This window comes from Crocuta crocuta, unplaced genomic scaffold, assembly GCF_008692635.1.
Source record: "Crocuta crocuta isolate KB4526 unplaced genomic scaffold, BGI_CrCroc_1.0 scaffold978, whole genome shotgun sequence".
Taxonomy (NCBI): domain Eukaryota; kingdom Metazoa; phylum Chordata; class Mammalia; order Carnivora; family Hyaenidae; genus Crocuta; species Crocuta crocuta.
In genome coordinates, this window is record NW_027530876.1 from 747,883 (window position 1) to 757,394 (window position 9,512).

At 44.7% G+C, this 9,512-nt stretch overlaps 1 pseudogene; it reads right to left on the reverse strand.

The window, feature by feature from the left end:
* The window catches only part of LOC144236011 (10 kDa heat shock protein, mitochondrial pseudogene), an 8,490-nt pseudogene extending 2,263 nt beyond the window's left edge, over positions 1-6,227 (reverse strand).
* Between the last annotated feature and the right edge of the window lie 3,285 nt (positions 6,228-9,512).

Below are 9,512 nucleotides of genomic sequence, written 5' to 3' on the forward strand. Positions count from 1 at the left end.
ACCTGACGGTTCTCCAAAGAGATTGAATGAAATGTCTGTGGAGACCTAGGGCTGCCAGCATGGATGTTGGCAACTCCTGAACAGTTTTGTCCCCATTCTAGCATTTTCAGAACACGAACACTACTCTTTAGCTCCCTGTCCTGTACAGAAGAGTCGTGGCAGGAAAACAGATCTATTTGCCCTAAAGCAGATTAAATGCACAATAGCTACCCAGCCCTTCTTTATTAAATATAAACCAACCACAAAGGATCATCAGAAATTTTAAGGTCTTCAACATTAAAAATAAAAAATAATCCAGTGAAGAGATGGGCAGAAGACATGAACAGACACTAAGACATCCAGATGGCCAACAGACACATGAAACGATGCTCAGCGTCCCTCCTCATCAGGGAAATGCAGATCAAAACTACCACTGAGATACCACCTCACGCCGGTCAGAGTGGCTAAAATGAGCAAATCAGGAGACTCTAGATGCTGGCGAGGATGTGGAGAAACGGGCACCCTCCTACACTGTTGGTGGGAATGTAAACTGGTACAGCCCCTCTGGAAAACAGTGTGGAGGTTCCTCAGGAAACTAACAATAGAACTCCCCTATGACCCAGCAATAGCACTGCTAGGAATTTACCCAAGGGATACAGAAATGCTGATGCATAGGAGCACATGTACCCCAATGTTCATAGCAGCACTCTCAACAATAGCCAAAACATGGAAAGAGCCTAAGTGTCCATCAACGGACGAATGGATCAAGAAGATGTGGTTTATCTATACAATGGAATACTACATGGCAATGAGAAAGAATGAAATCTGGCCATGTGTAGCAACATGGATGGACCTTGAGGGTGTTATGCTGAGCGAAATAAGTCAGGCAGAGAAGGACACCTACCATATGTTTGCACGTATAGGAGGATTAGGAGGAACTTAACGGAGGACCATGGGGGAGAAGAAGGGGAAAAATAGTGGGGGAGAGGGAGGGAGGCAAACCATGAGAGATTCTTGAATGCTGAGAACAAACTGAGGACTGATGGGTATGGAGGAGAGGGGAAGGGAGAGATGGGCATGGAGGGCACTTGTGGGGATGAGCACTGCGTGTTATATGGAAACCAACTTGACAATAAACTATTTAAGAAAAAAAAATCAAGCATAAGGGTGCGTGGGTGGCTTGGTCGGTTGAGCATCGGACTTCAGCTCAGGTCTTGATCTCTCAGTTTATGAGTTCGAGCCCCACGTTGGGCTCTCTGCTGTCAGTGTGGAGCCCACTTCTGAATCTCTCTCCTTTCTCAGAAATAAATAAGCATAAATAATCAACTATAACCTATAGGAAAAAATGAGCTCAGAGGAATCTCAGAAAATGCATGGAACATAAGGAAAAATTTATATTTAATTATCATATTCAGAGAATTAAAAGAAAATACTGTACCCACAAAACTAAAATAGAATATTATGTAAAAGGAGTGGAAAACGAGAAAGAATTATGGGAAATTAAATATGATTGTTGAAGTTGAAATTCCAATAGAAATATCAAAAGGCCAGAGTGAAGAAATCTCCCAGGAAATAGAACAAAACAACACAGATGAAAAAAATATGAGAGGAAATATAAGGACTTCAAAGAATGATCTAGGAAGTCTAGAAAGCAACTAACAAGTGTTCTTGAAAGACACAACTGAGAAGAAAGAACGGGAATCACAATAAGTAGCATCAGACTTCATGAAAACACTGGACGATAAAAGATAATAGGGCGACAATTTTAAAAAGATAGTAGGTAATAGAGTGATGGTTGCAAAATTCCAAGAGAAAATGATTTTCAGTTTGAATTCTAGCCAAAATATCCATCAAGTGTGACAGAGGTAAAATATTTTTAGATATGGAAGGGCTAAGAAAACTCGCCTCTCAAATATACTGTCTTAGGAATCTACCTGAGGATGTTCTCCAGCAAAACAAGGGTGTAAGCCAAGAAAAAGGAAAATGTGGGATCTGCAACCCAGTGGAGCTAATCCAGGCCCACAGTGATAGGAAATACTGGGGATGCCAAGTGGGCAGAAGGCCTGATTGGCAATCAGTGCAGATTGGACCAGGACAACGGCAGGCTCTAGGAGAGAGGACTCCAAGAATTGAAAATAGAAAGAGCGTGTGTATGTGACCTCAACATATTAGCTGTTGCCATTGGGAGTTGGAAGAAAACTGAATGTGATGATGGTCATTAGTACAAGGAAATAAGGAAAAGCAACTAGAAAAAGCTCTAGAAACAGGTTAAAAAAAGAAGTGATGGGGAATTTACAATCAAAATAAGAAAGTCAGCAAATCATATTATACGTTTATCAACTGATGGTGCGGAAGAAGAGACAAACAACTTCATGCTGAAACAAGTCTTTCCCGATGGCCCCAGGCTCATCAGATTTGACTTACACAAGGAAAATGTAATCCTTGCACGTCTGTTCTTCATCTGGCATCAAAAAATATTTACATAAACATCCTAACGTGCATTTATGTGTTTCGTTTTCAACCTGTAGAGTCAGCCTACGCACAGAACTTAGAGGGATAGCTTTGTGTTGCAGGATGGGACACTGCCCTCTTCTCCTTATGTGTAGCAAAGGGTTAACTCAGCAGGCCCAGGTGCTCCTGAGAGTGGCCCTGGGGACCCCTGCCACACCGGATTTGATAGTCATCCTGCTATCTTTAGTTGCGTATAGGTATAAATAATACACTCTAACCTCTTGTTTTCTTAACTTTCGATAGCAATGTGTCTTTGACCACTCGGTAGCAGCTTCACATTACTTTTGCACTGTCGGAGCTTACATTTACATCTCATCCTGATAAAGATGGAAAGATAATCTGCAAACAGTGAAAGCGTGGACACAAGGGGAACAGAAACGTTGGGATTTGGGGGGCTCCAATAAATGATGTCCATTTTCCCCTGAGGGCCATCGAACTTGACAATACAATTCTAGGGTTCGTCAGAGTAAATATACAAGACGGGCCAAGGAAATGGTGACTCATGGGAAGACTGGCCTTACCAGGTATCCAAATGCCCTCCGAAATGCCACTGATGAAATAGCACAGCTTTGGTGCTGAAAGAGGCAAATGATGAATGGGACTGAGTGCTGCCCTGAAGAGACCCAGACACCCTGGGGACAGATGCCCCTTTTCCTCTGTTTGTAGAGTCCTGGTTATATTNCTTGTGTGATGCAGGAAGAAAACCTGCTGTGGGAACTTGTGGTGCCCCCTAAGAGACTTCCGGCCAACCGTAAGTTCCGGGAAGTCCTCCGGGGCCTTCTGGAAAGCCACAGCCGTTCTGCTCCTCCTGGACAGGGCTGGGTCTGGAGGGGACCTCTGAAGCAGCGGCAGTAGCTCACTCAGGCATCAGGGACACCTTTAGGAGAACTTTCTCTGTGGTTAACGGTTGCCAACACCAGTTGTTTGTGACCCCCGGGGGGGCTGATGGCCCCTCTGAGAGGTCTTGGAGGATTAGAGACTTCATCGGTATCTGTTGTTATTTCCCAGTTTGGGCTTTTAATTTTGTTTTCGTGGTTTTATTTGAGTTAAAAAATTTTTTAAATGTTTATTCATTTTTGAGAGAGAGAGAGAGAGTAAGAGAGAGAGAGAGAGAACAAGTAGGGGAGGGGGCAGAGACACAGAGAGGGAGACACAGAATCCAAAGCAGGCTCCAGGCTCCGAGCTGTCAGCACACAGCCACACACAGGGCTTGAATCCACGAACCGTGAGATCACGACCTGAGCTGAGGTCAGACACTTAACCGACTGGGCCACCCAGGCGCCCCCTTTCTAAAATTGTTTAATGTTTACTTAGTTGTTTAGAGAGAGAGAAAAAGAGAGCTTGAATAGGGGAGGGGCAGAGAGAGAATCCCAAGCAGTCTCCATACCATCAATGCAGAGCCTGAGGTGAGGCTCCATCTCAGGAACCATGAGATGATGACCTGAGCCGAAATCCAGAGTTGGAGGCTTACCCGACTGAGCCGCCCAGGCTCCCCTAGTTTTTTTGTTTTGTTTTGTTTTGTTCTTTACTCCTTACGTAGGATGGCTACTGTTTTATCTTTTTCTTTTGTTTTTGGGTTCTCAAAGAAGCATATTGAGATTATCAGGTCTCTGGTTTCTCTGGGTACCAGCTCAGTACTTTCTGTTCTCAGCATTCCTGTTTTCTGGGCATTCTGCAAGTTTTCTTTGATTTTTTTTTAACCAACGATTTTTTAAAACATTTTTAATGTTTTATTTATTTCTGAGAGAGAGATAGAGACAGCATGAGCAGGAGAGGGGTCAGAGAGAGAGCGAGACAGAAAATCCGAAGACAGGCTCAGGTTCTGAGGTAGCTGTCAGCACAGAGCCCGACGCAGGGCTCGAACCCACAAACCATGAGATTGTGACCTGAGCTGAAGTCGGATGCTTAACCTACTGAGCCACCCAGGCGCCCCTCAAAGATTTTTTTAAAGGGAGTTTTAAATTCTAAATGCAGGCTTCTGTTTTGTTTTCCATTTTAGTTGTTAACATTCTATCCTAACAATGGGTTCATATTCTTTTCTACTTTTTGAAATGTCTTCAGGACCCTTTCTGGCTTAGTATGTGGACAGAGGTTTGTCTCTCACTTCCCTCCGCCAAGATGGCCAGCATGGGCTTTTCCTTACTGTGATCTCAAACTGGCTATTTTAGCCATTAAGTTCCTCCCAGGAAAACGGAAACCACTTCAAGTGAGGGCACTGAATGCCAGGAAAGGGGCACCGAGGAGCACTGGGAGGCTCATGTGCAGGCAGCTTGGAGAGCCGCCTGGGTAGGAAGTCACTGCCACCCCTAGGCTGGAGGGGCACGGGGACAAGACCCGGAATCAAGGAGGGTGCTTGCTGAGAGCTGCAGCTGCCGCCCCCGAGCCTGAAAGGAGGACCATCCCTTTCTCCTCCTCTCTAGTCTTGCTCGTGCCTCCCATGATCAATCCCTGTCAGAAACCAGCTAAGTCCCGCGCCTGGGAAAGGCTGGCAGCAAGGCCTGTCCCCACAGGGTGAGTGAGGGAGAGGTGAACAGTGGATCTGAAGACAAACAGGCCCGTGGGTGAACCTTAAGAGTCTTGGAAGTGGGGGCGCTTGGGTGGCTCTGTCGGTTAAGCGTCCAACTGTTGGTTTCAGCTCAGATCATGATCTCATGGTTTGTGGGTTTGAGCCCTGCATCAGACTCACGCTGACAGCATGGGGCCTGCTTGAGATTCTGTCTCTCTGTCTCTCTCTCCCGTCCCTCCTGCATGCGCACGCTTTCTCTCTCTCTCTCTCTCTCTCAATAAACAAACAAATAAATGAAAGTCTAGGAAGTGAGCACACTCATCATCCTCACCATCTCTGCACCTTCCCCGCCTGCCGCTGGGCCGTCGTTTTTGTTTATGGCATTGCTTTCAGATCTTCTAGTGCTTTTATTTACACCTTTAAATAATCCAGTCAAAGCTTTACTACCCGATTGATCAACGCTGAACAATATCGACCGACACGAGCAATTTTGTTGAGAGCTCGGGGTATCTGGGAATCTTTCTGGCGCCTCTCCTCCCTCCGCGCTTGGTTGCATTCTCTGATCTCTCATTTCTGTCCCCTCGTGGCTCTGTGTGTCACACTTGTGGGTCATCAGGGACTTAATGCTCACCGTCCGTGGTCCGGGCGTCGCACCGAAAGCCAAGGCTCCCTGGTCTGTCCCTCGCATGGGCCGTTAAGCTGAACAGCGCCTGCAGTGGCTGCACCCTTCAGAGACGGGTGTGCTCTCAGCTGCCTCCTCTTGAAATCAATGGAAAGAGCAGTATTAGCTTCCGACAGAGGGGAATTCAGAGAACGGTAAGTAGCGCGCACGCAGTCTCCGCTGGGTGAGTAAGGAGAGCACGCTGCGATCAAAGAAGTCCGTGTAATGAATGCTTACGGACAGAGCGGGACCTCATTGCAGCAGCGCAAGCACTGTTCGCTGGAAATGCGCGAAGAAGTGGGCGGAAATAGGACAGTCCTACTCTTGGGGCAAAGAAAGGGAGGGGCACAGGCGCATGTTCTGTTTTCTTACGGGACCATGAGTCACGTGCAACCCTCAGNAGCAGCTACCACCCCAGCTGGGGGGCCCGGCTCTGGGGGCTGAGGCGGCGTCTCGGCTCAGAGCACACAGGCCTGAGACACTCACAGGATCTTCCTGCTCCAGGGAGAAGTTCCGTGTCCTCAGCAGGTGCGACAGGGCTGACCTCCTTCGAGGATGAACGGGAACCATATCGCGCTACACCCCTGTGAGGGAAGGCTAGTCAACGAAGTGTCAAAGGCCTTGTGCCCAGTGAAAGAAGCCACGCAAAACAAGATCTACACTGCATGACTCCGTGCACAGAAAGCCCTAGAAAAGGCAAATGAACACGCAGTGACAGAAAGCAGATCGGTGTTGCCACTGGCTGTCACTCCAGCCAGCGCCATTGTGATAGTCATCACTTTGTTTTTCCTGAAGCTTGCCCAGACCAGAGTTTAGTTGGGCCTATATGGATGGAGGAATGTGGTCTACATCAGTTTGTGTCTCTCTCCTTTCACTACCCTTTATGTTTATGTTAGGAAATATAGCCACACTTAATTGATTTTCATGCCTGTACGATATCTCTTTTTAATTTTTTTACATTTATTTATTTTAAAGAGACAGAGACAGAGTTCAGGAGGGGCACGGGGTGGGGGACACAGAATCCAAAGCAGGTTCCAGGCTCTGAGCTGTCAGTGCGGAGCCCAACGCGCCACTCGAACCCATAAAGTGTGAGATCATGACCTCAGCCGCAGTTGGACGCTTAACCAACTGAGCCCCCCCCCCATTTTTTTAAGGTTTTTTTTTTTTTAATGTTTATTTCTTTTTGAGAGAGACAGAGTGCAAGCAGGGGCTTGTCGTATTAGGCTTTTGATAGGCATTGCATCAAATGTGTAATAAGGTGTAATAAATCAACTTGGAGAAAACTGATACCTTTACAGTATTGAATCTTCCAGTCTGGTCATGTATACATCTCATTTACTTAGCTCTTCTTCCTTAATGTCCCTCATTAGAGTTTTATAATTTCTTTCACAAAGGGCTTGCAAATCTTTTATAAATGCATTCCTAAGTATTTTTTTAAAGCAGCCTTCATGCCCAGCGCCGACTCCAATGCAGGGCTTGAACTCACAACCCTGGGATCACCACCTGAGCTGAGATCAAGAGTCAGACGCTTAACTGACTGAGCCTCCCAGGCACCCCTATTTTGTGTTGTTTTTTTAAGATGTTATTGCAGGGACGCCTGGGAGGCTCAGTCAGTTAAGCACCCAACTTCAGCTCAGATCATGATCTCATGCTTCATGGGTTCGAGCCCCACATCAGGCTCTCTGCTGTCAGCACAGAGCCCGCTTCGGATCATCTGTCTCCCTCTTTCTGCCCTTCCCCCGTTCATTCTCTCTCTCTTCTGTCTCTCTCTCTCAAAAATAAATAAAACATTGAAAAAGATATAATCCTATTGCAAATGGCAAATTATTTTTAAATTTTCATTTTTGAACTCTTTGCTCCCAATAGAAATATAAATAATTTTTATATATGGACTTTATATCAAGCAACCTTGCTAAACTCTCCTAGTAACTATAATAATTTACCTCTAGATTTTTTGGTGTTATCATAATACACATCAAATCACCAGTGAATAATGACAGGCTTTCCTTGCCTTTAGCTTTTACTTATTTTTCTTGCCCCATTGCCCTGACTAGAACCTGTAAATGTGCTGGTGGCTATAATCATTTTTATAGGGCTTTTGCTAAGGAAGCTCATGTTAATTTCCGGTTTCCTGAGTTGTTTTTTTAATGATGAATGGATGGTGAATTTTATCAAATGCTTTCTTTTGCACCTAATGGGATGATCATGTAATTTTTCTGCCTTAACCTATTAATGTGGTTAAATACAATGCATTATTTTCTATTTTAAGAGGGATTCTTTTTTTTAACTTATTTTTAAATTTTTTTTTTTTACTTTTGAGAGAAGGAGAGACACAGACAAAGAGAGAGAGAGAGACAGAGAGAGAGATGGGGAGGAGCAGATGGAGAGAGAGAATTTCAAGCGGGTTCCATGCTCAGTGAGGAGCTGGGCTCGGGGCTCAACCCCCTGACCCCAGGATCATGATGTGTGCAGGGGACCAGCCTCTGCAAGCCAGGGTTGGCCCGGAGAGTGATGGTTGGCGTCGGCGAAAGAAGACACGGAGCAGCCTCTTCAGGTGGACTGCTCCAATTTATTTTTCAGCTTAGGGTTTTTATATAGCAAATTCACAAACAATCATGCTTAAACAATTTACATTTTTTGAGTACAGTCATAGGACTTAACATTTCTAAGTTTTTCTTGGCAACAGTGATTTCATGGTACGTAATTTCCACTTCAACCAATAAAATTTAACCAGGTAGTCATAACAAAGTTTTACATATTCTTTACTACGTATGACACGGTATCTAAGGATAAGTGAAGTATATTGCCAGAATACATGAGATCACGGTGCCCTTTAATTGTTTAAGTTCAGTGGGCGTGCAAACACAGGATATACTTGTACCCGCGGTTGTAGGTAACAGACTCTCACAACCCCTTACTAAGAAAGAACAATGTCAACATTTATCATAGATGACGTATGGAAATGTTTTACGTGAATCAACTAGAATTTGGTCTCTGCATTTACCGATCTTATTCTTTGACCAGAACAATCCATAAGTTGCCTTACAGGCTTGAGGTCAGCATGCAAATATTTCTCTAACACTTTTTCGAGAAAGTCCTCCACAACTAGTAAGTCTTGTTTTTGTCTCTGCATATGGCATAATATGTATTCTTACTGGCAATTAGACTCATACAAGGAAAACGAATTCTAGGTCTCTTATAGACCCAATGCATACTGGACTGTCTCCAATTTTGCTAATTGCTACAATATTTATTAGACAACATCTGATTGAGGGGGCAGACATGATATTTAGGTACATTCCATTTTGGAGGAAAGGGGGGAACTTTGGGTGATTCTGGTTTCATATTAACCCTAGAATAGACTAACAGCAGAAGTGAGAGTAAAAGGCACAGACAAAGTAGAGAAGAATTATTCTTCCGGGGGTTCTTCTGACTGCCTTGCAGTCTCCTCCCTGGGCCTTGCCATCAGGGATGACCTGTGCAGTTTCGGTCTCCGGCAGACCTGAGCTGAAATCAAGAGTCAGGTGCTCAACTGCCGGAGCCGCCCAGGTGCCCCAATAACTAATTTTGTGTTGTTAAACCAAGTTGGTCTCCATGTGTTACCATCTTTATATGTTGCCAATATTTTGCTGGGAATTTTTGCATCTATGCTCACAAGGGAGTTTGGCCAACAATGTTCTTCTTTATAAGGTCCTTGACACATTTTGGTGTCAGAGTTATGTTTACCTTCTAACAAAATTGTATCCTTTTTGGTTATTCTCTGAGATAATGTGTATAAAACTAGAACTGTTTCTTCTTCAACATTTGATGGATCTTGCTAACAAGGTCATCTGGGCCTGGAGTTTGCTATGGCTG